The following is a 6,288-nucleotide window of genomic DNA, read 5'->3' as shown; positions in this document are numbered from 1 at the left end:
GCAACAGCGCTCAAACTGGGCAAGCGGACGCAGCCGATGCCCATCCCGCCGTGCCCGGGACCGACTGTGGCCATCTACCCGGCGGAGGACCAGAAATCGGTGTTAAAAACCGCGGAGGACACTAAAAAGGTTCTGCGCTCGGCCATGGACCCGTCCAGGCTGGGCGTTAAGATAAGTGCAGTCAGGAAAGTCGGCAACGCCGGGGTAATGGTGCAGACTACGTCGGACGCAGCGGCGGAGAGGATTCGCCAGGCACTACCCTCAACGCTTAGGCCGGGGGCGCCGGTGACTCGCCTCCCGCTCATATCATTGGCGGGTTTCGATAAGGGAACGACACCGGAAACATTCAAAAAGAAGCTGGTCGAGCAAAACTTCGAGGATAGCGACATATGGACCCCCACGAAGATAGAGGGTAGCATCCGGAAGGTGTACCAGAGGACCTGGAAGAAAGGAGACAGGTCCACCTGGATCTGTGAAGTGACCCCAACCCTGCGAAAGGAACTGCTCAGCCTTGGAACAATTTCAATAGGCTGGGATATAATCGAAGTGGAGGACCACGTTGGGGTCACATGCTGTAACAGATGTCAGCAGATGGGGCACCCTGAAAAGTACTGTCGGGCAAAGACATGGACGTGCGGCAAATGCGGAGAAGATGGCCATAAATCAGGGGAATGCCAAGCCGTGGAGCGTTGCTGTGCCACATGCAAGAAGCTGAAGCAGAGGGGCGCAGCAACGCACAGGACCAACGCGCGCGAGTGCCCAGCCCGACAGCATGCAGAGGCCCGGGCCGTCCAGATGGTAAGTTATGTATAAGTCCCTAAAGATAGGACAGATTAATGCGCAGGGGTCGGCAGTGGCCACACGAGAGCTGCCAGCGTTGGCACAAGAATGGCAACTGGACGTCATCCTTATACAGGAACCATATAATGACGTCCAGCAAGCCAGTGCCAACTACCTTGTGTGGGCAGGCCCGGGCGCAAAGGCGGCCATATACGTGCCCCGACTGGACGTGCAGTGCAGCCTGCTGCCGCACCTATCGACGGACCACTGCGCCGTATGTCACGTGTCCTGGGGGGGCGCCAACATCTACTTGGTCAGCGCCTATTTCCAGTATTCGCACGACATCCAAGTGCACCTCGCGCAACTGGACAAAGTCCTCAACGCGCTGAGGGGTCGTGCGGTATTGGTGGGCGCTGACACCAACGCGCACTCTCCCATGTGGCACTGCGAGCGGCGGAATTACGTGTCGCGGGGTCCGGAGGTATCGGCAAGGCGGCAGCACATGGAGGACTTCCTGTTGGCGAGGAACATCAAACTCCACAACACGGCAGGACAGCCAGCAACATTCAGCACCGCCAACGGGGAGTCCAACATCGACGTGACATTTTCGTCGGGGCGCGTACGGGTGTCCCAGTGGGAGGTCCACGCCGACGCCAGTAGCAGCGACCACCGGCTGATCACGTTTAGAGCGGGCAGCGTCGAGAATAATGAGCCCGCTCCGGCGGCCGAGCCGTCGGGGGCGCCGAGGAGGTTTCGGGACCGTGGGGTGGATTGGGAACGCTTCGAAGCTGAGATCCACGAGCGAGTGGGGAGCATTAAATGGGAGAGGCCTGCATCAGACGTCTGCAAGCAGCTTACGGAGATACTCACTCGTACAGCTGAAGAGTGCCTGGGAACGAGAGGAGACGGCAAGAAAGCGAAAGGGTATGAATGGTGGTCTCCAAAACTGGATTCCTTGCGTAAAAGACAAAATAAGGCGAGGAAAGAATGGCAAAGGGCAAGGAAGGTGAAAGGATTTCAGGAAGAGGATCTACGGAAGAGATTTAGTGAATGCCGCAGTAAGTATAGAAAGGAGATGGAGAGGGCGCAACTGGAGTTCTTCCGGAGGCTTGCCGAGTCCGGCAATGAGGACCCATGGGGCCTGGCATACCGTGCAGCCAGTGGAAGATTCCGTGCCCCTCCCAACCTAATCGCGGGGTTGAGGCTTCCGGAGGGACACACGACGGATGTGCGCGGGGCCATGCTCGGCCTGGTGAGGGCTCTGTGTCCGGACGATGATTCGTCGCGGGACTCGGCCTACCACCGAACGGTGAGGGTGGCGGCTGCATGCGTTCCGTCGGGTAAGGATGCGCCCCCTCCATCAGTTCAGGTGGTGGAGGATATAGTCAGGGGCCTCCCTAACACAGCCCCGGGGATCGACGGAATCACGGCCTGTATGGTTAAGCACGCTTGGCGTGCTGCCGGCCCAGAACTGACAAGCGTGCTTGGGAAATGTGTGGAAGAGGGCACGTTTCCGGACACGTGGAAGGATGGGAGGCTCGTTGTTCTGCCGAAAGGTAATGACAGGGAGCTCTCCGATCCCAAAGCGTACCGTCCGGTGACGTTGCTACCAGTGCTTGGGAAGATTTTAGAGCGGGTCATGCTGCGGTGTGCCCCCGCACTCCAGCGAGGGGTATCGTCGAGTCAGCACGGGTTTTCTCGGGGTAAGTCGACGCTAACAGCACTTAATGATATTCTGGACACCGTCAGCGGAACCACGGCACGGTACGTCCAGGCCATCTTTCTGGACATTTCGGGCGCTTTCGACAACGCGTGGTGGCCCATGATTCTCCTGAAGGCAAAGGGTGCGGGATGCCCGCCAAACGTCTATCGGATGCTGGCGGCGTACTTCTGCAACCGACGCGTCGGGCTCTTTGTCGGCGGGGGAGTCGTGTGGAAGACCGCTACCATGGGCTGTCCCCAGGGGTCGGTACTGGGTCCTTATCTATGGAACCTACTGATGGACGACTTGCTTCGATTGCCTTTCCCGGACGGAGTAAAACTGGTGGCGTACGCTGATGATGTTACGATCCTCATTGAGTCCAACTCAAGAGCCGGCATCGAGGCTTCGGCCTCATGCGCCCTGGGACTCATCTCTGGTTGGGGTGAGCGGAATCGGCTGGGCTTCTCGCCCTCGAAGTCATTTTCGATGACTCTGGGGGGGGGACTGGCCGCCCGCCCACCCACCATACGTCTCAATGGGGTCTCAGTCAAAAGTGTGCGGTCAACCAAAGTGCTGGGGGTGGTGATTGACGCGAGTCTGTCGTTCAGTGAACACGCACGTAGCATCGGCGAACGTGCGTCGTCGGGACTGGGGAAAATGTCACGCATGACTGCCACTTCGTGGGGCATGCGGTACAGGGCCCTTAAGGTCTTGTACGGGGGAATTTTCACCCCTATAGTGACATACGCGGCGGGATGCTGGTGGCGGCGGGTCTCCACATACGTGGTCCGCACCGCTTTGCTGAGAGCGCAACGGCCTGCTCTGATTCTGCTGACGAAGGCTTACAGGTCCACTAGTACCGCGGCCCTGCCTGTGTTAGCAGGGGTGTTACCGGCGGACCTCGAGGTTGCCCGTGCTGGCAGAATCGACGAGATGCGGGGTCTGCCTCGGCAGGAACTCCGCGAGGGCAAGAAAGACGCATGGAAGGGTGCGGTCGCGGACTGGCAGCGTCGCTGGGACGCTGAGACCAAGGGCCGCGAGCTCTACCGATTCTTCCCGGATGTGACGGCAAGGCTCAGGGCAACCTGGGTCGAGCCGGACTACCAAACCTCACAGATCCTGACTGGGCATGGTAGTTTTAGAAAGAGACTGTATGATATGAAGCTGCAAGAGACGAGTGAATGTTACTGCGGTGAAAGTGAGGAAAACATGGACCATGTACTATGGACTTGCCCGATATACGCGGACCTGAGGCGAGAGATGATGGACGGGATCGAACGCGAAGAGGTGGGACCGGTTTACTACTGCGACCTCGTCAGCTCGGAAGCTAACTTCCGGCGGCTGGGTCGCTTCGCACACGGCTGGTTCAAAATCAGGAGCGGGCTCGAGCAAGAGGATCAGCAAAGGGCGGGAGGCGAAGCCGTAAGTGTAATGTACAGAAGGCAAAGCAGCGGCTCTCCAGCGCTGGAACAGCAGTCCCAGAATGGGGAGAGTGCATTGAAAGGGACAGGATAAAGAATTTGTAGAGTCAAGAATCGCCTGCGGACGAAACAAGAAGCCAAGAGCGCTATAAGTCCGCAGCCGTCTCATGATTCGGCCCATATGACGAATTCGTCGGTGGGGCCATGGGAAGGTTGGTGGGATTGTCCCTATCTACTATCTAGCGAAACCACAGCCAAGGGAACGGGCTTGGGAGAATCAGCGGGGAAAGAAGACCCTGTTGAGCTTGACTCTAGTCTGGCATTGTAAGGAGACATGAGAGGTGTAGCATAAGTGGGAGATCGTTCGCGCGATCGTCGCTGAAAAACCACTACTTTCATTGTTTCATTACTTACTCGGTTGGGCGGAAGCGGTGCGCGGTCGATGTTAATCGGCGGGCGCACGGTGTTTCGTTCCAAGCGTGCAGAGTGGCGACGTGGCGGCAACGCTCGTCGCCGTAAAACTCCCGCGTGATCCGGTTCGAGGACACTGCCAGGCGGGTAGTTTGACTGGGGCGGTACATCTGTCAAAGAATAACGCAGGTGTCCTAAGGCCAGCTCAGCGAGGACAGAAACCTCGCGTGGAGCAAAAGGGCAAAAGCTGGCTTGATCCAGATGTTCAGTACGCATAGGGACTGCGAAAGCACGGCCTATCGATCCTTTAGTATAAAGAGTTTTTAGCAAGAGGTGCCAGAAAAGTTACCACAGGGATAACTGGCTTGTGGCAGCCAAGCGTTCATAGCGACGTTGCTTTTTGATCCTTCGATGTCGGCTCTTCCTATCATTGCGAAGCAAAATTCGCCAAGCGTTGGATTGTTCACCCATCAAAAGGGAACGTGAGCTGGGTTTAGACCGTCGTGAGACAGGTTAGTTTTACCCTACTGATGGCTTGTCGTTGCGATAGTAATACTGCTCAGTACGAGAGGAACCGCAGTTTCGGACATTTGGTTCATGCACTCGGCCGAGCGGCCGGTGGTGCGAAGCTACCATCCGCGGGATTATGCCTGAACGCCTCTAAGGCCGAAGCCAGCCTAGCCGAATCCGGCAAGGATATGCTCACTGTGGAGCCCCGAGAGTCGGGAGGCTCTAAACAATGTGACTTTACTAGTCGCGCTTCACCACGTGAGGTGCGACGTCGAAGCCCATTTGGATCGCGGAGATCGATGCTGTCCGTTTAACGCGTGCATCACGGCTCCGAAGGTCCGAATTTACCTCAGTTCGATGTCGGGGCTCGGAATAGTCTGTAGACGACTTCCGTTCCTGGCGGGGTGTTGTGCTCGGTAGAGCAGCGTCGTGCTGCGATCTGTTGAGACTCAGCCCTACGCCAGGTGATTCGTCCGAGGACGATGATAATGTAAACACACAAACACACATCAAGACAACGTGTGCGACGACGGACGATGTTCTGTCGCGTTTTCGTTTTCTTCATTAATATTTCATTAATACACGAACGGTACACTAACGATATAACACTCTGATTCAACAAACTCAATTTTAAACATATAAAAAAACGTAATTTTTCACCGCGCCCCATTGAGATGCGCTTGCGCATCTTAAATAGTCAATTTAATACACGAACGGTAACGGGTCAAAAAAATTAATACACGAACGGTAACGAACATCGAAATTTAAAAAAATAATCTTTCTCTCGATACAAATGAAGTTTACATCGATTATAACTGACGTCTATTAGCCGTTCCTCCTGTAAATCTCGATCGTAATATCAATAATACAACAACGAAACAAGCAAGCGCTCAGACAATATATTACATAGATATGTAGATGTAAACAAACGAATAACACAACAAGAACGCTAAACGAAACTAACTCGCACTCTCACTTCGTACATATACACCACGACGGCACGGGCAAGCTGTGACAAGCCGCTTGAGAGCGAGAACACACCTCGAACGAACATACATACTAGGTACCTACCTACCTAACTACAATATAAATGCAAAAAAAATATATCATGGTGGGTGATCTTAGCGTCTTAAACGCATCTCTAACTATGCATACATATATGTATTATAGTACCTACTAACTAGTAGTAGTAGTAGTAGTAGTAGTAGTAACCAGAAACCCAGCAGGCACGCGCGCTCGCGCGGGGGGGGGGGGGGGTGCTTGCGTTCCTGCCTTCATAGGCGTCTGTGTCACACCACACCAATGAAGACTCAAACACTCACCAAGTCGTTGAACCTAGACAAACACCCAGGCACCCCCCCCCCCCCCCCGGCCACACACCCCCACTCTGCAGCGCCTCAGGTTCTTTTGTGGTGGTCGATGTTAGTTCTTCAGGTTGATGGAGGCCACCCTCTCAACATATTC

The 6,288-nt window shown here is 55.3% G+C and overlaps 1 pseudogene; it reads left to right on the top strand.

Moving 5' to 3' along the window:
- The window catches only part of LOC113508269, a 9,092-nt pseudogene extending 3,795 nt beyond the window's left edge, over positions 1–5,297 (top strand).
- Positions 5,298–6,288: the final 991 nt, after the last annotated feature.

The sequence above is a fragment of the Trichoplusia ni genome, unplaced genomic scaffold, assembly GCF_003590095.1.
Source record: "Trichoplusia ni isolate ovarian cell line Hi5 unplaced genomic scaffold, tn1 tig00004320, whole genome shotgun sequence".
NCBI classification, from domain to species: Eukaryota; Metazoa; Arthropoda; class Insecta; order Lepidoptera; family Noctuidae; genus Trichoplusia; species Trichoplusia ni.
This window is presented reverse-complemented; position numbering and strand designations above follow the sequence as displayed.